At 47.7% G+C, this 24,242-nt stretch overlaps 1 pseudogene; it reads left to right on the top strand.

The window, feature by feature from the left end:
- LOC124020239 overlaps positions 1-24,242 on the top strand; it is a 93,315-nt pseudogene that overhangs the window by 15,088 nt on the left and 53,985 nt on the right.

The raw sequence follows: 24,242 nt of genomic DNA, 5'->3' as shown, positions 1-24,242 counted from the left end.
CATCAACTAGACTGGATTCTTCATCCCATCAACTAGACTGGATTCTTCATCCCATAAACTAGACTGGATTCTTCATCCCATAAACTAGACTATTCTTCATCCCATAAACTAGACTGGATTCTTCATCCCATAAACTAGACTATTCTTCATCCCATAAACTAGACTGGATTCTTCATCCCATAAACTAGACTGGATTCTTCATCCCATAAACTAGACTGGATTCTTCATCCCTTAAACTAGACTGGATTCTTCATCCCATAAACTAGACTGGATTCTTCATCCCATAAACTAGACTGGATTCTTCATCCCATCAACTAGACTGGATTCTTCATCCCATCAACTAGACTGGATTCTTCATCCCATCAACTAGACTGGATTCTTCATCCCATAAACTAGACTGGATTCTTCATCCCATAAACTAGACTGGATTCTTCATCCCATAAACTAGACTGGATTCTTCATCCCATAAACTAGACTGGATTCTTCATCCCATAAACTAGACTGGATTCTTCATCCCATAAACTAGACTGGATTCTTCATCCCATAAACTAGACTGGATTCTTCATCCCTTAAACTAGACTGGATTCTTCATCCCATAAACTAGACTGGATTCTTCATCCCATAAACTAGACTGGATTCTTCATCCCATAAACAAGACTGGATTCTTCATCCCATAAACAAGAATATTATTCATCCCATAAACTAGACTGGATTCGTCATCCCATAAGATAGTATTCTTCATTGTTAGTCTCTATTATAAACCTAACCAATAGTGAGTCTGCCTGAAATGTATTAAACAATATTGTTGTCTTCCTTGCAGAGCTCTTCTGCTCGGTCTGGCCAGTAACCCCAACATCAAGGAAGTGTCGTTAGACCTCAGCTGCTGTGAGGTAAGAACACAGAGAGGCTACAGGAAGTGACGTTAGACCTCAGCTGCCGTGAGGTAAGAACACAGAGAGGCTACAGGAAGTGTCGTTAGACCTCAGCTGCTGTGAGGTAAGAACACAGAGAGGCTACAGGAAGTGTCGTTAGACCTCAGCTGCTGTGAGGTAAGAACACAGAGAGGCTACAGGAAGTGTCGTTAGACCTCAGCTGCGGTGAGGTAAGAACACAGAGGCTACAGGAAGTGTCGTTAGACCTCAGCTGCTGTGAGGTAAGAACACAGAGAGGCTACAGGAAGTGTTGTTAGACCTCAGCTGCGGTGAGGTAAGAACACAGAGAGGCTACAGGAAGTGTCGTTAGACCTCAGCTGCTGTGAGGTAAGAACAGAGAGAGAGAATTCCCTTCCCCTTCTCACAGATCTGTAAAATGACTCTGTTTTGTCAAAGAACGAAAATGATTGTTTTTAGGCCCTTTAGCAAGACATGTAAAAACAATGTATTTAGCTTTCCAGTTGTGGAAATAGATATGAAAGACAACTTTATTAGTCAGCGTGAGATAACGACAGAGGAAAAGTGTTTTAGTTGCTTTATCAATGTACTATACATCAATGACCTCTTCACTATAGTACTGTATGTGAATGACCTCTTCACTATAGTACTGTATGTCAATGACCTCTTCACTATAGTACTGTATGTCAATGACCTCTTCACTATAGTACTGTATGTCAATGACCTCTTCACTATAGTCCTATATGTCAATGACCTCTTCACTATAGTACTATATGTCAATGACCTCTTCACTATAGTACTGTATGTCAATGACCTCTTCACTATATATATTAATGACCTCTTCACTATAGTACTATATGTCAATGACCTCTTCACTATATATATTAATGACCTCTTCACTATAGTACTATATGTCAATGACCTCTTCACTATATATATTAATGACCTCTTCACTATAGTACTATATGTCAATGACCTCTTCACTATATATATTAATGACCTCTTCACTATAGTCCTATATGTCAATGACCTCTTCATTATAGTACTATATGTCAATGACCTCTTCACTATAGTACTGTATGTCAATGACCTCTTCATTATAGTACTATATGTCAATGACCTCTTCACTATAGTCCTATATGTCAATGACCTCTTCACTATAGTCCTATATGTCAATGACCTCTTCACTATAGTTCTGTATGTCAATGACCTCTTCACTATAGTACTATATATATACCTCTTCACTATAGTACTGTATGTCAATGACCTCTTCACTATATATATTAATGACCCCTTCACTATAGTACTATATATTAATGACCTCTTCACTATAGTACTATATATTAATGACCTCTTCACTATAGTCCTATATATTAATGACCTCTTCACTATAGTACTGTATGCCAATGACCTCTTCACTATAGTACTATATATTAATGACCTCTTCACTATAGTCCTATATATTAATGACCTCTTCACTATAGTACTATATGTCAATGACCTCTTCACTATAGTCCTATATGTCAATGACCTCTTCACTATAGTACTGTATGTCAATGACCTCTTCACTATAGTACTATATATTAATGACCTTTTCACTATAGTACTGTATGTCAATGACCTCTTCACTATAGTACTGTATGTCAATGACCTCTTCACTATAGTACTATATGTCAATGACCTCTTTATGTCCTAATATGTAACATTAAAAACATTAGCAGATCGGCTAAAGCAAGAATCCACCTCTTGTTCTGGTCCGGATATGTGACGTTTAGCTGAATGTTCTGGTCCAGATATGTGACATTTATCTGAATGTTCTGGTCCAGACATGTGACATTTATCTGAATGTTCTGGTCCAGACATGTGATGTTTATCTGAATGTTCTTCATCAGTTTAAGAACTCTAAAATGTGCACTAGCTTTGGCCTTGAAGGTTTTTGGAGTGAACATCCCATAGCTCTGTCTGTTGTTATAGCTTCCTCCTCTCCAAATATACCTGATGAGTCTACTACAACTCTATATAATGGATCACTTGGCAAAGCGAGAGAGAGAGAGAGAGAAGAGAGGAACAGGAAGGAGATTGAATAGAAATGGCTAATTATGGCACGCACTCACTCACACACACACGCATGCACAGAAACACACACACTCACACACACTCTCTCTCTCTCTCTCTCTCTCTCTCTCTCTCTCTCTCTCTCTCTCTCTCTCTCTCTCTCTCTCTCTCTCTCTCTCTCTCTCTCTCTCTCTCTCTCTCTCTCTCTCTCTCTCTCTCTCTCTCTCTCTCTCTCTCTCTCTCTCTCTCTCTCTCTCTCTCTCTCTCTCTCTCTCTCTCTCTCTCTCACCCCCATGCCCTAATCTACTAAAGATGTCTTTCCACAGATTCATTGAATACCACTGCAGCAGGAACCACAGTTAGCAAAATCATTTCACATTTTAAACCGCTGCTGAGCTACTACATTATCTCTTGCCTTTCAGTCTTTGTGGGTATAATAATGAACCATTGGTTTGAAGCAGTCTCACTGTGTGCTACAGTACTATATGTGTTATTGATTAATTCCCAAATGGCACCCTATTGCCTATGTAGTGTACTACTTTTGACCAGAACCCAATAGGTCCTGGTCAAAAGTAGTGCACTACATAGGAAATAGGGTGTCATTTGGGATAAATACTCTTGTCTAATTGTATGCGGATGATCTAGCCAGAGGATTGTTCTCTCTAATAGCTAGCTACTGGTCCCTGTATGTCTCTGTGTGTTGTTGTTCTCTCTAATAGCTAGCTACTGGTCCCTGTATATCTCTGATGTGTTGTTGTTCTCTCTAATAGCTAGCTACTGGTCCCTGTATATATCTGATGTGTGTTGTTCTCTCTAATAGCTAGCTACTGGTCCCTGTATATATCTGATGTGTTGTTGTTCTCTCTAATAGCTAGCTACTGGTCCCTGTATATCTCTGATGTGTGTTGTTGTTCTCTCTAATAGCTAGCTACTGGTCCCTGTATATCTCTGTGTGTTGTTGTTCTCTCTAATAGCTAGCTACTGGTCCCTGTATATCTCTGATGTGTGTTGTTGTTCTCTCTAATAGCTAGCTACTGGTCCCTGTATATCTCTGATGTGTGTTGTTGTTCTCTCTAATAGCTAGCTACTGGTCCCTGTATATCTCTGATGTGTGTTGTTTTCTCTAATAGCTAGCTACTGGTCCCTGTATGTCTCTGTGTGTTGTTGTTCTCTCTAATAGCTAGCTACTGGTCCCTGTATGTCTCTGATGTGTGTTGTTGTTCTCTCTAATAGCTAGCTACTGGTCCCTGTATATCTCTGATGTGTTGTTGTTCTCTCTAATAGCTAGCTACTGGCCCCTGTATATCTCTGATGTGTGTTGTTGTTCTCTCTAATAGCTAGCTACTGGTCCCTGTATATCTCTGTGTGTTGTTGTTCTCTCTAATAGCTAGCTACTAGTCCCTGTATATCTCTGATGTGTGTTGTTGTTCTCTCTAATAGCTAGCTACTGGTCCCTGTATATCTCTGATGTGTTGTTGTTCTCTCTAATAGCTAGCTACTGGTCCCTGTATATCTCTGATGTGTTGTTGTTCTCTCTAATAGCTAGCTACTGGTCCCTGTATATATCTGATGTATTGTTGTTCTCTCTAATAGCTAGCTACTGGTCCCTGTATATCTCTGATGTGTTGTTGTTCTCTCTAATAGCTAGCTACTGGTCCCTGTATATCTCTGTGTGTTGTTGTTCTCTCTAATAGCTAGCTACTGGTCCCTGTATATATCTGATGTGTTGTTGTTCTCTCTAATAGCTAGCTACTGGTCCCTGTATATCTCTGTGTGTTGTTGTTCTCTCTAATATTTGTAAGTCGCTCTGGATAAGAGCGTCTGCTAAATGACTTAAATGTAAATGTAAATGTAATAGCTAGCTACTGGTCCCTGTATATCTCTGTGTGTTGTTGTTCTCTCTAATAGCTAGCTACTGGTCCCTGTATATCTCTGTGTGTTGTTGTTCTCTCTAATAGCTAGCTACTGGTCCCTGTATATCTCTGTGTGTTGTTGTTCTCTCTAATAGCTAGCTACTGGTCCCTGTATATATCTGATGTATTGTTGTTCTCTCTAATAGCTAGCTACTGGTCCCTGTAAATCTCTGTGTGTTGTTGTTCTCTCTAATAGCTAGCTACTGGTCCCTGTATATCTCTGTGTGTTGTTGTTCCCTCTAATAGCTAGCTACTGGTCCCTGTATATCTCTGATGTGTGTTGTTGTTCTCTCTAATAGCTAGCTACTGGTCCCTGTATATCTCTGTGTGTTGTTGTTCCCTCTAATAGCTAGCTACTGGTCCCTGTATATCTCTGTGTGTTGTTGTTCTCTCTAATAGCTAGCTACTGGTCCCTGTATGTCTCTATGTGTTGTTGTTCTCTCTAATAGCTAGCTACTGGTCCCTGTATATATCTGATGTGTGTTGTTCCCTCTAATAGCTAGCTACTGGTCCCTGTATATCTCTATGTGTTGTTGTTCTCTCTAATGGCTAGCTACTGGTCCCTGTATGTCTCTATGTGTTGTTGTTCTCTCTAATGGCTAGCTACTGGTCCCTGTATATCTCTATGTGTTGTTGTTCTCTCTAATGGCTAGCTACTGGTCCCTGTATGTCTCTATGTGTTGTTGTTCTCTCTAATGGCTAGCTACTGGTCCCTGTATGTCTCTATGTGTTGTTGTTCTCTCTAATGGCTAGCTACTGGTCCCTGTATATCTCTATGTGTTGTTGTTCTCTCTAATGGCTAGCTACTGGTCCCTGTATGTCTCTATGTGTTGTTGTTCTCTCTAATGGCTAGCTACTGGTCCCTGTATGTCTCTATGTGTTGTTGTTCTCTCTAATAGCTAGCTACTGGTCCCTGTATGTCTCTATGTGTTGTTGTTCTCTCTAATAGCTAGCTACTGGTCCCTGAATATATCTGATGTATTGTTGTTCTCTCTAATAGCTAGCTACTGGTCCCTGTATATCTCTGTGTGTTGTTGTTCTCTCTAATAGCTAGCTACTGGTCCCTGTATATCTCTGTGTGTTGTTGTTCCCTCTAATAGCTAGCTACTGGTCCCTGTATATCTCTGATGTGTGTTGTTGTTCTCTCTAATAGCTAGCTACTGGTCCCTGAATATATCTGATGTATTGTTGTTCTCTCTAATAGCTAGCTACTGGTCCCTGTATATCTCTGTGTGTTGTTGTTCTCTCTAATAGCTAGCTACTGGTCCCTGTATGTCTCTATGTGTTGTTGTTCTCTCTAATGGCTAGCTACTGGTCCCTGTATATATCTGATGTGTGTTGTTCCCTCTAATAGCTAGCTACTGGTCCCTGTATATCTCTGATGTGTGTTGTTGTTCCCTCTAATAGCTAGCTACTGGTCCCTGTATATCTCTGATGTGTGTTGTTGTTCTCTCTAATAGCTAGCTACTGGTCCCTGTATATCTCTGTGTGTTGTTGTTCCCTCTAATAGCTAGCTACTGGTCCCTGTATATCTCCGTGTGTTGTTGTTCTCTCTAATAGCTAGCTACTGGTCCCTGTATGTCTCTATGTGTTGTTGTTCTCTCTAATGGCTAGCTACTGGTCCCTGTATATATCTGATGTGTGTTGTTCCCTCTAATAGCTAGCTACTGGTCCCTGTATATCTCTGTGTGTTGTTCTCTCTAATAGCTAGCTACTGGTCCCTGTATATCTCTGATGTGTGTTGTTGTTCCCTCTAATAGCTAGCTACTGGTCCCTGTATATATCTGATGTGTGTTGTTCTCTCCCCCTAATGCTGCTCTAAGCTTGGTCACTGTGTAAGTATTACCCTGACTAAAGACTGATAACTACTGTTAACCCCTGGCAATAATTCCAGCTAGGGAAGCTGCTGTTCTGTATCTACATCTATTGTTATCCCAGCCCTAGGGAAGCTACTGTTCTGTATCTACATCTATTGTTATCCCAGCCCTAGGGAAGCTGCTGTTCTGTATCTACATCTATTGTTATCCCAGCCCTAGGGAAGCAACTGTTCTGTATCTACATCTATTGTTATCCCAGCCCTAGGGAAGCTGCTGTTCTGTATCTACATCTATTGTTATCCCAGCCCTAGGGAAGCAACTGTTCTGTATCTACATCTATTGTTATCCCAGCCCTAGGGAAGCAACTGTTCTGTATCTACATCTATTGTTATCCCAGCCCTAGGGAAGCAACTGTTCTGTATCTACATCTATTGTTATCCCAGCCCTAGGGAAGCAACTGTTCTGTATCTACATCTATTGTTATCCCAGCCCTAGGGAAGCTGCTGTTCTGTATCTACATCTATTGTTATCCCAGCCCTAGGGAAGCTACTGTTCTGTATCTACATCTATTGTTATCCCAGCCCTAGGGAAGCTACTGTTCTGTATCTACATCTATTGTTATCCCAGCCCTAGGGAAGCTGCTGTTCTGTATCTACATCTATTGTTATCTCACCCCTAGGGAAGCTACTGTTCTGTATCTACATCTATTGTTATCGCAGCCCTAGGGAAGCTGTTGTTCTATTTCTCATATCTCATCTTGTCTCTCTGTTGACAGCTCAGGTCTGGGGGGTCACAGATCCTGGAGGGATGCATCGCTGAGCTCCCCAACATCTCCAGTCTGGACATCTCTGACAACGGTAAGACTATATCTAGCTTCTCTATATCTATAATGTTAAGACAACATCTCCAGTCTGGACATCTCTGACAACGGTAAGACTATATCTAGCTTCTCTATATCTATAATGTTAAGACATCTCCAGTCTGGACATCTCTGACAACGGTAAAACAAGACAAGGGAATGCAGTTTATCCAATATAAAGCAGGGGTGTCCGAAGGGTTGTGTGGGTGGCTGGGTATATAGGGTTGTGTGGGTGGCTGGGTGTAGTTGTGTGGGTGTCTGGGTATATAGGGTTGTGTGGGTGGCTGGGTATATAGGGTTGTGTGGGTGGCTGGGTATATAGGGTTGTGTGGGTGTCTGGGTATATAGGGTTGTGTGGGTGTCTGGGTATATAGGGTTGTGTGGGTGTCTGGGTGTAGTTGTGTGGGTATATAGGGTTGTGTGGGTGTCTGGGTATATAGGGTTGTGTGGGTGTCTGGGTATATAGGGTTGTGTGGGTGTCTGGCTGTAGGCTTTTCCTCCAGCCCAACCAACCCAGTAGTGCAGCTGACTCGACTAATATAATGATTTATTTAAACACTGTGATTAGCTGATTGGTTGAATCGGGTGTGTTACTGCTTTGGCTCCCAGAATGCCTTTTTAGATGCTTGGTTGATTCAGGTGTGTCACTGCTTTGGCTCCCAGAATGCCTTTTTAGCTGATTGGGTGAATCAGGTGTGTCACTGCTTTGGCTCCCAGAATGCCTTCTTAGATGATTGGTTTGTGTTTCCTCCAGGTCTGGACTCTGACCTGTCCACTCTGCTGGTGTGGCTGGCCAAGAACCGATCCATCCGACACCTTTCACTGGGGAAGAACTTCAACAACATCAAGTCCAAGTACGATGGGGGGGCGGGCTGGGTCAGCACTGGGGGAGGGCTGGGTCAGCACTGGGGGAGGGCTGGGTCAGTACTGGGGGAGGGCTGGGTCAGCACTGGGGGAGGGCTGGGTCAGCACTGGGGAGGGCTGGGTCAGGACTGGGGAGGGCTGGGTCAGCACTGGGGAGGGCTGGGTCAGCACTGGGGGAGGGCTGGGTCAGCACTGGGGGAGGGCTGGGTCAGCACTGGGGAGGGCTGGGTCAGCACTGGGGGAGGGCTGGGTCAGGACTGGGGGAGGGCTGGGACAGCACGGGGAAGGGCTGGGACAGCACGGGGGAGGGCTGGGTCAGCACTGGGGGAGGGCTGGGTCAGGACTGGGGGAGGGCTGGGTCAAGACTGGGGGGGGCTGGGTCAGGACTGGGGGAGGGCTGGGTCAGGACTGGGGAGGGCTGGGTCAGGACTGGGGAGGGCTGGGTCAGCACTGGGGGAGGGCTGGTTCAGGACTGGGGGAGGGCTGGGTCAGCACGGGGGGAGGGCTGGGTCAGCACTGGGGGAGGGCTGGGTCAGCACTGGGGGAGGGCTGGGTCAGCACTGGGGGAGGGCTGGGTCAGCACTGGGGGAGGGCTGGGTCAGGACTGGGGAGGGCTGGGTCAGGACTGGGGAGGGCTGGGTCAGGACTGGGGAGGGCTGGGTCAGGACTGGGGAGGGCTGAGTCAGGACTGGGGGAGGGCTGGGTCAGGACTGGGGGAGTGCTGGGTTAGGACCAACATCCTTACTGTCTGGCTGGAGACGGAAGCATTCACACAACACATCCCTTAACAAACACACAACACCTCCCTTAACAAACACACAACACATCCCTTAACAAACACACAACACATCCCTTAACAAACACACAACCTCTCCCTTAACAAACACACAACCTCTCCCTTAACAAACACACATCCCTTAACAAACACACAACACCTCCCTTAACAAACACACAACACATCCCTTAACAAACACACAACACATCCCTTAACAAACACACAACACATCCCTTAACACACAACACATCCCGTAACACACAACACATCCCTTAACAAACACACAACCTCTCCCTTAACAAACACACAACACATCCCTTAACAAACACACAACACATCCCTTAACAAACACACAACACATCCCTTAACAAACACACAACACATCCCTTAACAAACACACAACACATCCCTTAACACACAACACATCCCTTAACACACAACACATCCCTTAACAAACACACAACACATCCCTTAACAAACACACAACCTCTCCCTTAACAAACACACAACACATCCCTTAACAAACACACAACACATCCCTTAACAAACACACAACACATCCCTTAACAAACACACAACACATCCCTTAACAAACACACATACGGTTACACACCATTGTGTCTCCATATTGTCATTGTTTTTAGTCTTTATGAACCTCATTACCGTTTCTCTTTGTTTCTCAGAAATCTGGCCCCTGTCCTGGACAATCTGGTTCATATGATTCAGGAAGAGGAATCGGTGAGTTTTCCATCAGTATGAGTTGAATGTCATGGTCTGAGTAACCCTGAGTGTCTTTCCTAGTCAACCGAGGAGGTTTCGTAGCACTTCATTCAGCTGCCAGGCTACACAGCAGCAAGTATTACTGTCTGAAACTAATGTGTTGCTGCTGCTGTCTTGGTCCAGGTGTCTCTTGAAAAATACGGTTTTAACTCAACGAGACCCACATGGTTAAAGGTTCAATGTAGCCATTTTTATCTGAATTTCAAATCATTTCTGGGTTTAAAAAAATGACCTTGTTGTGCTTGTTTTCAATTTAAATGGTCAAAAAGAAAAATATCTTCTTAGCAAAAAGCAATTTCTCAAACAAGAATTTTGCTGAACTGTCTGGGGAGGAGTAAACTTAAAGCTTGCTGTTATTTGTATTTTTATCTTTATATAACTAGGCAAGTCAGTTAAGAACAAATTCTTATTTTCAATGACGGCCTAGGAACAGTGGGTTAACTGCCTGTTCAGGGGCAGAACGACAGATTTGTACCTTGTCAGCTCGGGGATTTGAACTTGCAACCTTCCAGTTACTAGTCCAACGCTCTAACCACTAGGCTACCCTGCCGTCCCTCCACTCTAACCACTAGGCTACCCGGCCACCTCTACACTCTAACCACTAGGCTACCTGCCGTCCCTACACTCTAACCACTAGGCTACCTGCCGTCCCTACACTCTAACCACTAGGCTACCCTGCCGTCCCTACACTCTAACCACTAGGCTACCCTGCCGTCCCTACACTCTAACCACTAGGCTACCCTGCCGTCCCTACACTCTAACCACTAGGCTACCCTGCCGTCCCTACACTCTAACCACTAGGCTACCCTGCCGTCCCTACACTCTAACCACTAGGCTACCCTGCCGTCCCTACACTCCCACTAGGCTACCCTGCCGTCTCTACACTCTAACCACTAGGCTACCCTGCCGTCCCTACACTCTAACCACTAGGCTACCCTGCCGTCTCTACACTCTAACCACTAGGCTACCCTGCCGTCCCTACACTCTAACCACTAGGCTACCCTGCCGTCCCTACCTCTACACTCAACCACTAGGCTACCCTGCCGTCTCTACACTCTAACCACTAGGCTACCCTGCCGTCCCTACACTCTAACCACTAGGCTACCCTGCCGTCTCTACACTCTAACCACTAGGCTACCCTGCCGTCTCTACACTCTAACCACTAGGCTACCCTGCCGTCCCTACACTCTAACCACTAGGCTACCCTGCCGTCTCTACACTCTAACCACTAGGCTACCCTGCCACCTCTACACTCTAACCACTAGGCTACCCTGCCGTCCCTACACTCTAACCACTAGGCTACCCTGCCACCTCTACACTCTAACCACTAGGCTACCCTGCCGTCCCTACACTCTAACCACTAGGCTACCCTGCCACCTCTACACTCTAACCACTAGGCTACCCTGCCGTCCTACACTCTAACCACTAGGCTACCCTGCCACCTCTACACTCTAACCACTAGGCTACCCTGCCGTCCCTACACTCTAACCACTAGGCTACCCTGCCACCTCTACACTCTAACCCTAGGCTACCCTGCCGTCCCTACACTCTAACCACTAGGCTACCCTGCCACCTCTACACTCTAACCACTAGGCTACCCTGCCGTCCCTACACTCTAACCACTAGGCTACCCTGCCACCTCTACACTCTAACCACTAGGCTACCCTGCCGTCCCTACACTCTAACCACTAGGCTACCCTGCCACCTCTACACTCTAACCACTAGGCTACCCTGCCGTCCCTACACTCTAACCACTAGGCTACCCTGCCGCCCCTACACTCTAACCACTAGGCTACCCTGCCCTTCCCTCTCTTATTGGCAGAGAGGTTTGGAATGCTCTTTCTTGTTGGTCTATTAACTGGTGATGTCATCAGGCAGACCAAAACTCCATCCCACCAAAACAGACTGTCTGTTCAAACAGCTCTAACACTAACATGGCTTTATCATCATTTTCACAATTTCACAGTATTATTCCAACATCATAGTGTGGAAATATATATAAAACACAGGAAAATCACATTTTTGACTGCACTGGTCCTTTAAATAAAGGTTTAATAAATACATTACAGCAGGTTTCATCATTCTCTGGATCATTTCTGTTCATATTACAGTAAATCACAGCCTTCCTCTGGGTATTATCCCTGTTAACCCTCCCTCAGCCTGGGCTGCTCTGACTACAGGGGATGGTGTTATTCTGGATCTCTGCTCCGTCACTGTGTCTGGGGTGGAGGGAGAGGGGGGTTGGTAGGGATGGGGTAGAGGCACTGTGTCTGGGGTGGAGGGAGAGGGGGGTTGGTAGGGGTGGGGTAGAATCACTGTGTCTGGGGTGGAGGGAGAGGGGGTTGGTAGGGGTGGGGTAGAGGCACTGTGTCTGGGGTGGAGGGAGAGGGGGTTGGTAGGGGTGGGGTAGAATCACTGTGTCTGGGGTGGAGGGAGAGGGGGTTGGTAGGGGTGGGGTAGAGGCACTGTGTCTGGGGTGGAGGGAGAGGGGGTCGGTAGTGGTGGGGTAGAGGCACTGTGTCTGGGGTGGAGGGAGAGGGGGTCGGTAGTGGTGGGGTAGAGGCACTGTGTCTGGGGTGGAGGGAGAGGGAGGTTGGTAGGGGTGGGGTAGAATCACTGTGTCTGGGGTGGAGGGAGAGGGGGTTGGTAGGGGTGGGGTAGAATCACTGTGTCTGGGGTGGAGGGAGAGGGGGTTGGTAGTGGTGGGGTAGAATCACTGTGTCTGGGGTGGAGGGAGAGGGGGTTGGTAGGGGTGGGGTAGTGGTGGGGTAGAATCACTGTGTCTGGGGTGGAGGGAGAGGGGGTTGGTAGGGGTGGGGTAGAATCACTGTGTCTGGGGTGGAGGGAGAGGGGGGTTGGTAGGGGTGGGGTAGATTCACTGTGTCTGGGGTGGAGGGAGAGGGGGGTTGGAGAAACAGATCCCAGTGCCAGACAGTATGAGGAGGAGAAACAAATCCCAGTGCCAGACAGATCCCAGTGCCAGACAGATCCCAGTGCCAGACAATATGAGGAGGAGAAACAGATCCCAGTGCCAGACAGTACGAGGAGGAGAAACAGATGCCAGTGCCAGACAGATCCCAGTGCCAGACAGATCCCAGTGCCAGACAGTATGGGGAGGAGAAACAGATCCCAGTGCCAGACAGATCCCAGTGCCAGACAGTATGAGGGGGAGAAACAGATCCCAGTGCTAGACAGATCCCAGTGCCAGACAGATCCCAGTGCCAGACAGTATGAGGAGGAGAAACAGATCCCAGTGCCAGACAGTATGAGGAGGAGAAACAGATCCCAGTGCCAGATATCCCAGTGCCAGACAGATCCCAGTGGCAGACAGTATGAGGAGGAGAAACAGATCTCAGTGCCAGACAGATCCCAGTGGCAGACAGTATGAGGAGGAGAAACAGATCTCAGTGCCAGACAGATCTCAGTGCCAGACAGATCCCAGTGCCAGACAGTACGAGGAGGAGAAACAGAAAGAATCAGTATGTCTCCAGTGAGGTGAGAGAAAACAGGAAAGGAAAGACAAACACAGTGATTTCTACCCGTCTTTCTGCGTTCAGCAACAACCGTCTGTACTTCCCCACAGGCCTCGTTCAGACGACTGCACCCAAACACAACGCACACAATGACATGTTGGTGGGAGGCGGCTTTGATTTCTTCTTATAGAGAGGTAGAAATCAACCAGTTTCATTTCAATGACTGTTACATAACCGTAGTATTCTGTGTGCCTACACAGATAGAACCATAGAGATAGACAGGAAATGTCCTGGTTTTTTGACTGTTACATAATCGTAGTATTATGTGTGCCTACACAGATAGAACCATAGAGAAAGACAGGAAATGTCCTGGTGTTTTGACTGTTACATAATCGTAGTATTCTGTGTGCCTACACAGATAGAACCATAGAGATAGACAGGAAATGTCCTGGTTTTTTGACTGTTACATAATCGTAGTATTCTGTGTGCCTACACAGATAGAACCATAGAGATACACAGGAAATGTCCTGGTGTTTTGACTGTTACATAATCGTAGTATTCTGTGTGCCTACACAGATAGAACCATAGAGATAGACAGGAAATGTCCTGGTTTTTGACTGTTACATAATCGTAGTATTCTGTGTGCCTACACAGATAGAACCATAGAGAAAGACAGGAAATGTCCTGGTGTTTTGACTGTTACATAATCGTAGTATTCTGTGTGCCTACACAGATAGAACCATAGAGATAGACAGGAAATGTCCTGGTGTTTTGACTGTTACATAATCGTAGTATTCTGTGTGCCTACACAGATAGAACCATAGAGATAGACAGGAAATGTCCTGGTGTTTTGACTGTTACATAATCGTAGTATTCTGTGTGCCTACACAGTTAGAACCATAGAGAAAGACAGGAAATGTCCTGGTGTTTTGGTTGCATCCCAAATCCCTATTCCCTTTATAGTGCACTACTTTTGACCAGGGCCCGTACACTCTTGGGGGAAAAAAGGTGCTATCTAGAACCGAAAAGGGTTCTTCGGCTGTCCCCATAGGAGAACCCTTTAAATAATTATTTTTGGTTCCAGGTAGAACCCTTTTTGATTCCAGGTAGAACCCTTTCCACAGAGGGGTTCTACATGGAACCCAAAAGAGTTCCACCTGGAACCAAAAAGGGTTCTCCTATGATGTGTAGGGTGGGAATGTTGCATCCCTAGACCCTACTGAGTGTAGTCTACCTCCTCAGAGTTGTCCCCTTCCAGCCCCAACACGTGTGGGAAAACGGGCAGGTCTGGAAGGGGACATTGAAGTGCCCCCTCAATTTGATCCATTTATCAGGGTTCTCACAAGGTGAGTGAGCTGCTTAAAGTACTTGAATTAAAATGAGAGGAGAGCAGATAAGGATCAAATATGTTTAATGGAAAATATTAGAAAAATGGATTGGTCTTGCGAATGAATTTCCAGACAGACAACCAAGCTGTATTTCCTCATGTGTTTGGTGCTGTGGTTGCCAGGCGAGCTCATTCCACACACATACAGAACTGACCTATTAGGAGCTGCCAAAACAGCACATCCATAGCTAAAATGCTGGACAAATTATTACATATGAACATTTGTGCGTATTAAACATTTCTGGGATCTTTTATTTCAGCTCATGAAACATGGGACCAACACTTTACACATCGACATTATGTCACATTTCTCTGCAAAAACGTCCAGAGTTTTTTTTGGGGCCAATCGCCTCATTTATGGGGCGCCCGCGATATTCCGTGCTCCTCGTTCTGGTGACCGTTCTCCCGACCGGCAACACTAAAGCTGCCAGTCGGAAGCAAGATGCTTTTCGGTAGCTATTAAGGAATAGATTCCCAAATGTCCAATAAAAACACAGTCATTAAGCTGGAATTGTGTAGTAATGTGAATGGGACGTGTGTTCACCAGTAGACATGTCCCAGAACTCTGCTCATCACTACTCATATTACAACTCTGCTCATCACTACTCATATTACAACTCTGCTCATCACTACTCATATTACAACTCTGCTCATCACTACTCATATTACAACTCTGCTCATCACTACTCATATTACAACTCTGCTCATCACTACTCATATAACAACTCTGCTCATCACTACTCATATTACAACTCTGCTCATCACTACTCATATTACAACTCTGCTCATCACTACTCATATAACAACTCTGCTCATCACTACTCTGCTCTGCTCATCACTACTCATATTACAACTCTGCTCATATTACAACTCTGCTCATCACTACTCATATTACAACTCTGCTCATCACTACTCAAATATAACAACTCTGCTCATCACTACTCATATAACAACTCTGCTCATCACTACTCATAACAACTTACAACATCATCAGGCCTGACTTACCACTCGTGTATGTAGTAAGCAAGTAGTGAAACAAAGTATTATTGAGTAGAACTTGTAAGGTAGTGATAAATACTAAGATGTTTTTTTTTTCTCTCATGAGGTTGTGGGGATATACTGCCATCTGGTGGCGACTAGAAGCAATGGCATAATATGAACAATTACAAATATATTTAAAACATATATATATATATTATTTCACCTTTATTTAACCAGGTAGGCTAGTTGAGAACAAGTTCTCATTTTCAACTGCGACCTGGCGGTCCTTGAAAATAAATATTAGTTATTGAAAAAATACGTGAAAGTCCTTGAATTTGACTTGCCACTGTCTGTCTGAACCCTGATTTATGGGATAAGAATATACAGGAAAAAAGTATATGTTTTACAGTGACAGTCGGTGCCGTTTGAGATTAGGGAGGATGATTTATTTATTTTAACATGGCCTTATTTCTTTTACAGCATATTGGATGGCTGTCATTCATATTCCATTCACCCAGCTCAATGTAACATCGATAGGTTTAGGCTACTACATGATACTGTAATGTTCCCTGTACCCATCATGATGTTGATACAACCTAGACTATGAAAGTTTACAACGTAGGTGCACAGGTAGAGAGAAATTTGAGTAATCAAGGTGACACATTCCGCCTTCAACACTCCTGCCTGCGTCTAGCTGATCTAGAGTGTAGTCATTAGTCCAACAGTTGCAAACAAGAGTTTCTATTGGACAAATTCAGGTATGTTTATCCCTGTTTCATTTGCTTTCGTTTAAGAAACGTTTTTCAACGCAATGAATACACCACTGATCACGCGCAAACACAGTTCGCTTTCATAGCAGCCACATACAAGCAGCTCGTTGTATATATAATTCCTTCTTACATCTATCTACTTGCTCTTCTCCTCTCAACTTCTCCCTTCGCTTGTGGACTCCAGTGCACAACACATCAGCTGTGTGTGACCAGACAAAAAAAAACATTTCCAAGCTAAACCTTCATATCATGACCGCTAGCCGCTACACACAGCATACATTGTTGTCCGTCATAGTTGGCTAGAAGTACTCAAACTAACGCGTTAGTAAACCCGCTACAATCATGCAGTACAGTGTACAGTCAGCAGCAAGCAGTTTAGCAATAAATTAATAAAACAAAATGTTTACTTTGACTTGGAAGAGTTCCAGTGTTGGATAACCATAGCCAGCTAGCTAACATAGCATCCCTCTCTGTTGGATAACCATAGCCAGCTAGCTAACATAGCATCCCTCTCTGTTGGATAGCCATAGCCAGCTAGCTAACATAGCATCCCTCTCTGTTGGATAGCCATAGCCAGCTAGCTAACATAGCATCCCTCTCTGTTGGATAGCCATAGCCAGCTAGCTAACATAGCATCCCTCTCTGTTGGATAACCATAGCCAGCTAGCTAACATAGCATCCCTCTCTGTTGGATAACCATAGCCAGCTAGCTAACATAGCATCCCTCTCTGTTGGGTAACCATAGCCAGCTAGCTAACATAGCATCCCTCTCTGTTGGATAACCATAGCCAGCTAGCTAACATAGCATCCCTCTCTGTTGGGTAACCATAGCCAGCTAGCTAACATAGCATCCCTCTCTGTTGGATAACCATAGCCAGCTAGCTAACATAGCATCCCTCTCTGTTGGGTAACCATAGCCAGCTAGCTAACATAGCATCCCTCTCTGTTGGATAGCCATAGCCAGCTAGCTAACATAGCATCCCTCTCTGTTTGAGCTGGGTGTTTGAGTAGGCTAAACTAGCTAGCTGCATACGCTAGCTGAGTACGTGAAAGTGAAAAAAATATACTACGAAGTATACAGAGCTATCTCTCTCTCTCACTCACTCTCTCTCTCTCTCTCTCTTGCTTCTCATTAAATCTGGAAAAAAATACGTTTTGAAGAAATTAAGTTGTTCATGTTATGCACTGCAGTGCTAGCTAGCTGTAGCTTTTGCTTTCAGTACTAGATTCATCATGTTATGCACTGCAGTGCTAGCTAGCTGTAACTTAGGCTTTCAGTACTAGATTCATCATGTTATGCACTGCAGTGCTAGCTAGCTGTAACTTAGGCTTTCAGTACTAGATTCATTCTCTGATCTTTTGATTGGGTGGGCAACATGTCAGTTCATGCTGCAAGAGCTCTGATAGGTTGGAGGACATTCTCCGGAAGTTGTTATAATTGCTGTGTAAGTCTATGGAAGGGGGGTGAGAACCATGAGCCTCCTAGGTTTTGTATTGAAGTCAATGTACCCAGAGGAGGGCGGAAGCGAGCAGTCCTCCTGCTACACCATGGTTCTACCCTACAGAGTGCTTCTGAGGCTACTGTACACCTTCATTGCTACACAGTGTGTTTTAATCAATTATTTGGTGATGTGATTATATTTAGTTTTATCTAAAAAATAATAACTTTTTTAGCGTATCACTATTTACATTTTTATGAAATTCAGTGAGGAGGATTGTCCTCCCCTTCCTCCTCGGAGGAGGAGCCTCCACTGATTAAATATTATTTTACACAGAACTAATTCAAAGATGGCTCTGCTCCCACACACCGTCTTCTGAATGAGAGACCTGACGCTACCATGATTATCCATGACCGTGGAGGTATTCACATCTATTGGATGGGGCTCCCGATTGGTGCAGCGGTCTAAGGCACTGCATCTCAGTGCTACAGACACCCTGGTTCAAATCCAGGCTGTATCACAACCGGCCGTGATTGGGCAGCGCGCAATTGGCCGAGCGTCGCCCGGGTTTGGCCGGGGTAGGCCGTCATTGTAAATAAGAATTTGTTCTTAACTGACTTGCCTCGTTAAATAAAGGTTCAATATGTATGTATAAGTGTTCAGAAACATATTCTATTCTTATTTACAATAAAAGTGACTCAAATTACCATTAATTTCTGAAAGTTAATCTGAAGCACAACCAAAGCAAACTACGAATGCATCCACATAGTGTGTAGAGTCACAAGCTTGATGTTGTCATTTGTGTGCTAAGAATATGGGACCAAACACTAAACTTTTACCAACATGCTATACACTATAATAACATGTGTCCAAATACTTATTCATACTTATTCTTTTGCATTCATTTCTAAATGGTAAAACAGATATGTATGAAAATCTCCCTCGTCTCATCTCCCCTCCCCTTCTCCCCTCGTCTCACTCTCCCCCTCCCCCCGTCTCCCCCTCCCCCGTCTCCCCTCGTCTCACTCTCCCCCTCCCTCGTCTCCCCTCGTCTCACTCTCCCCCTCCCTCGTCTCCCCTCGTCTCACTCTCCCCCTCCCTCGTCTCCCCTCGTCTCACTCCCCTTCTCCCCTCGTCTCACTCCCCTCGTCTCCCCTCGTCTCACTCCCCTTCTCCCCTCGTCTCACTCTCCCCCCGTCTCCCCTCTCCCCCCGTCTCCCCTCGTCTCACTCTCCCCTCCCTCGTCTCCCCTCATCTCACTCTCCCCCTCCCCCCCCATCTCCCCTCCCCTTCTCCCCTCGTCTCACTCCCCCCCCGTCTCCCCCTCCCCCGTCTCCCCTCGTCTCACTCTCCCCCCCCCCCGTCTCCCCCTCCCCCGTCTCCCCTCGTCTCCCCCTCCCCCCTCCCCTCGTCTCACTCCCCCCCCCCCCCCGTCTCCCCCTCCCTCGTCTCCCCTCGTCTCACTCTCCCCCTCCCCCGTCTCCCCCTTCTCCCCTCGTCTCACTCTCCACCTCCCCTTCTCCCCTCGTCTCACTCTCCCCCTCCCCTTCTCCCCTCGTCTCACTCTCCCCCTCCCCCCGTCTCCCCCTCCCCCGTCTCCCCTCGTCTCACTCTCCCCCTCCCCCCGTCTCCCCCTCCCCCGTCTCACTCTCCCAAATTAAATCAAATCAAATCAAAGCAAATTTATTTATATAGCCCTTCGTACATCAGCTGATATCTCAAAGTGCTGTACAGAAACCCAGCCTAAAACCCCAAACAGCAAACAATGCAGGTGTAAAAACACGGTGGCTAGGAAAAACTCCCTAGAAAGGCCAAAACTTAGGAAGAAACCTAGAGAGGAACCGGGCTATGTGGGGTGGCCAGTCCTCTTCTGGCTGTGCCGGGTAGAGATTATAACAGAACATGACCAAGATGTTCAAATGTTCATAAATGACCAGCATGGTCGAATAATAATAAGGCAGAACAGTTGAAACTGGAGCAGCAGCACAGTCAGGTGGACTGGGGACAGCAAGGAGCCATCATGTCAGGTAGTCCTGGGGCACGGTCCTAGGGCTCAGGTCAGTTGAAACTGGAGCAGCAGCATGGCCAGGTGGACTGGGGACAGCAAGGAGTCATCATGTCAGGTAGCCCTCCCCCTCCCCCCGTCTCCCCCTCCCCTTCTCCCCTCGTCTCACTCTCCCCCTCCCCTTCTCCCCTCGTCTCACTCTCCCCCTCCCCCTGTCTCCCCCTCCCCCGTCTCCCCTCGTCTCACTCTCCCCTTCCCCCGTCTCCCCTCGTCTCACTCTCCCCCTCCCCCCGTCTCCCCTCGTCTCACTCTCCCCCTCCCCTTCTCCCCTCGTCTCACTCTCCCCCTCCCCTTCTCCCCTCGTCTCACTCTCCCCCTCCCCCTGTCTCCCCCGTCTCCCCTCGTCTCACTCTCCCCCTCCCCCCGTCTCCCCCTCCCCTGTCTCCCCTCGTCTCACTCTACCCTTCTCCCCTCGTCTCACTCTCCCCCTCCCCCGTCTCCCCCTCCCCGTCTCCCCTCGTCTCACTCTCCCCCTCCCCCGCCTCCCCCTCCCCCGTCTCCCCTCGTCTCACTCTCCCCCTCCCCTTCTCCCCTCGTCTCACTCTCCCCCTCCCCTTCTCCCCTCGTCTCACTCCCCCCGTCTCCCCCTCCCCGTTTCCCCTCGTCTCACTCTCCCCCGCCTCCCCCTCCCCCGTCTCCCCTCGTATCACTCTCCCCCTCCCCGTCTCCCCTCGTCTCACTCTCCCACTCCCCCCCGCCTCCCCCTCCCCCATCTCCCCTCGTCTCACTCTCCCCCTCTCCCATCTCCCCTCGTCTGACTCTCCCCGTCTCCCCCTCCCCATCTCCCCCCGTCTCCCCTCGTCTCACTCTCCCCGTCTCCCCCTCCCCCCGTCTCCCCCAATCTCCCCCTCCCCTTCTCCCCTCGTCTCACTCTCCCCCTCCCCCCGTCTCCCCTCGTCTCACTCTCCCCCGCCTCCCCCTCCCCCGTCTCCCCTCGTATCACTCTCCCCCTCCCCGTCTCCCCTCGTCTCACTCTCCCACTCCCCCCCGCCTCCTCCTCCCCCATCTCCCCTCGTCTCACTCTCCCCCTCTCCCCTCTCCCCTCGTCTCACTCTCCCCGTCTCCCCCTCCCCGTCTCCCCTCATCTCCCCGTCTCCCCTCGTCTCACTCTCCCCGTCTCCCCCTCCCCCGTCTCCCCCATCTCCCCCTCCCTCGTCTCCCCCGTCTCACTCTCCCCCCCCCCCATCTCCCCTCCCCTTCTCCCCTCGTCTCACTCTCCCCCTCCCCCCATCTCCCCTCCCCCATCTCCCCTCGTCTCACTCTCCCCCTCCCCCCGTCTCCCCCTCCCCTTCTCCCCTCGTCTCACTCTCCCCCTCCCCCCGTCTCCCCTCGTCTCACTCTCCCCCCGTCTCCCCCTCCCTCGTCTCCCCTCGTCTCACTCTCCCCCCGTCTCCCCTCGTCTCACTCTCCCCCTCCCCCGTCTCCCCTCGTCTCACTCTCCCCCTCCCCCCGTCTCCCCCTCCCCCCGTCTCCCCTCGTCTCACTCTCCCCCTCCCCCCATCTCCCCCTCCGCCGTCTCCCCTCGTCTCACTCTCCCCCTCCCCTTTTCCCCCCGTCTCCCCTCGTCTCACTCTCCCCGTCTCCCCTCGTCTCACTCTCCCCCGCCTCCCCCTCCCCCGTCTCCCCTCGTATCACTCTCCCCCTCCCCGTCTCCCCTCGTCTCACTCTCCCACTCCCCCGCCTCCCCCTCCCCCATCTCCCCTCGTCTCACTCTCCCCCTCTCCCATCTCCCCTCGTCTCACTCTCCCCGTCTCCCCCTCCTCCTCCCCGTCTCCCCTCATCTCCCCGTCTCCGCTCGTCTCACTCTCCCCGTCTCCCCCTCCCCCGTCTCCCCACATCTCCCCCTCCCTCGTCTCCCCCCGTCTCACTCTCCCCCTCCCCCCATCTCCCCTCCCCTTCTCCCCTCGTCTCACTCTCCCCCTCCCCCCATCTCCCCTCCCCCCATCTCCCCTCGTCTCACTCTCCCCCCCCCCCCCGTCTCCCCCTCCCCTTCTCCCCTCGTCTCACTCTCCCCCTCCCCCCTCCCCCCGTCTCCCCTCGTCTCCCCCTCCCCCCGTCTCCCCTCGTCTCACTCTCCCCCTCCCTCGTCTCCCCTCGTCTCACTCTCCCCCCCCCCGTCTCCCCTCGTCTCACTCTCCCCTTCCCCCGTCTCCCCTCGTCTCACTCTCCCCCTCCCCCCGTCTCCCCTCGTCTCACTCTCCCCTCCCCTTCTCCCCCCGTCTCCCCTCGTCTCACTCTCCCCTCCCCTTCTCCCCCCGTCTCCCCTCGTCTCACTCTCCCCCTCCCCCCGTCTCACCCTCCCCCGTCTCCCCTCGTCTCACTCTCCCCCTCTACCAAACCAGCTGGATACTAAGCTATTCTTCAGTTAGCTGTGTGAACTGTGGCTATAATCTCTCTGGTCAAGGTCTTTTAGTCGTCAGTCAAAACGGACAAAATGGTTTCAAATCTAGTCAATCTACATGCAGCTCCCTGCTGAGCAGAGATGGGATGTTTTTAAAGGCTTGACGTTGGCTTTGACCTCGACGCTGTGCCTCTAAGTCTGTCTGCATTTCATCCCAGTTGTAGGCTTTGCATTTTGATATCTGAGGCACCCATTTCATTTATAATGTCCAGGAAAATCCCCCCAGAAATGTGAAATGTCAGGCAAAAAATGATCCTATGTTAATTGATCACCCTGCTGAGAGGTGCTGTGTCTGTGCACGTAGTTTAATGAGATCAAAGTCATAGTGATGAAGACTAGAGCTGCCAAGCTGTGAAAAGGTATGACATTCGGGCCAATAATGTAGTTGCTTTTGAAGTGATGTATATTTTCTTACGTTTTACTGTTTCTAAGCTCAAAATCAAGACGCCTATCAAAGAGAACGAGTCTAACAAGAGGAATAACTTTCACAGTTGTTTTTCTTCATATGGGAGCAGTTGTTTTTTCATATGGGAGCATAGATAGCATTGTTTACTGTAAAAGGGTTTAGGCTGAGGTTACTGTAAAAGGGTTAGGGGTTAGGCTGGGTTACTGTAAAAAACAGGGTTAGGGGTTAGGCTGAGGTTACTGTGAAAGGGTTAGGGGTTAGGCTGGAGTTACTGTAAAAAATGGGTTAGGGGTTAGGCTACTGTAAAAGGGTTAGGGGTTAGGCTGAGGTTACTGTAAAAGGGTTTAGGTTGTGGTTACTGTGAAAGGGTTAGGTTTTAGGCTGAGGTTACTTTAAAAGGGATAGGGTTTAGGCTGGGTTACTGTAAAAGGGTTCGGGTTTAGGCTGAGGTTACTGTAGAAGGGTTAGGGTTTAGGCAGAGGTTACTGTAAAAGGGTTAGGGTTTAGGCTGAGGTTACTGTGAAATGGTTAGGGTTTAGGCTGAGATTACTGTAAAAGTGTTTAGGCTTAGGTTACTGTAAAAGTGTTTAGGCTGAGGTTACTGTAAAAGGGTTAGGGTTTAGGCTGAGGTTACTGTAAAAGGGTTAGGGTTTAGGCTGAGGTTACTGTGAAAGGGTTAGGGTTTAGGCTGAGGTTACTGTAAAAGGGTTAGGGTTTAGGCTGAGGTTACTGTAAAAGGGTTAGGGTTTAGGCTGGATTACTGTAAAATGGGTAGGGTTTAGGCTGAGGTTACTGTAAAAGGGTTAGGGTTTAGGCTGAGGTTACTGTGAAAGGGTTAGCGTTTAGGCTGAGGTTACTGTAAAAGTGTTTAGGCTGAGGTTACTGTAAAAGTGTTTAGGCTGAGGTTACTGTAAAAGGGTTAGGGTTTAGGCTGAGGTTACTGTAAAAGGGTTAGGGTTTAGGCTGAGGTTACTGTGAAAGGGTTAGGGTTTAGGCTGAGTTACTGTAAAGGGTTAGGGTTTAGGCTGGGTTACTGTGAAAGGGTTAGGGTTTAGGCGGAGGTTACTGTAAAAGGGTTATGGTCTAGGCTGAGGTTACTGTAAAAGGGTTAGGGTTTAGGCTGAGGTTACTGTAAAAGGGTTAGGGTTTAGGCTAGGTTACTGTAAAAGGGTTAGGGTTTAGGCTGAGGTTACTGTAAAATGGTTAGGTTTTAGGCTAGGTTACTGTAAAAGGGTTAGGGTTTAGGCTGAGGTTACTGTAAAATGGTTAGGGTTTAGGCTGGGTTACTGTAAAAGCTCAGCTGATGTAAAAAGGGCTATATAAATACATTGATTTATTGAATGAATGATTGAGTATTCTTTGTCCCC

This window comes from Oncorhynchus gorbuscha, unplaced genomic scaffold (assembly GCF_021184085.1).
Source record: "Oncorhynchus gorbuscha isolate QuinsamMale2020 ecotype Even-year unplaced genomic scaffold, OgorEven_v1.0 Un_scaffold_778, whole genome shotgun sequence".
Taxonomy (NCBI): Eukaryota; Metazoa; Chordata; class Actinopteri; order Salmoniformes; family Salmonidae; genus Oncorhynchus; species Oncorhynchus gorbuscha.
Note: the sequence above shows the minus strand (reverse complement) of the source record. Positions and strands in the feature narration are given on the sequence as shown.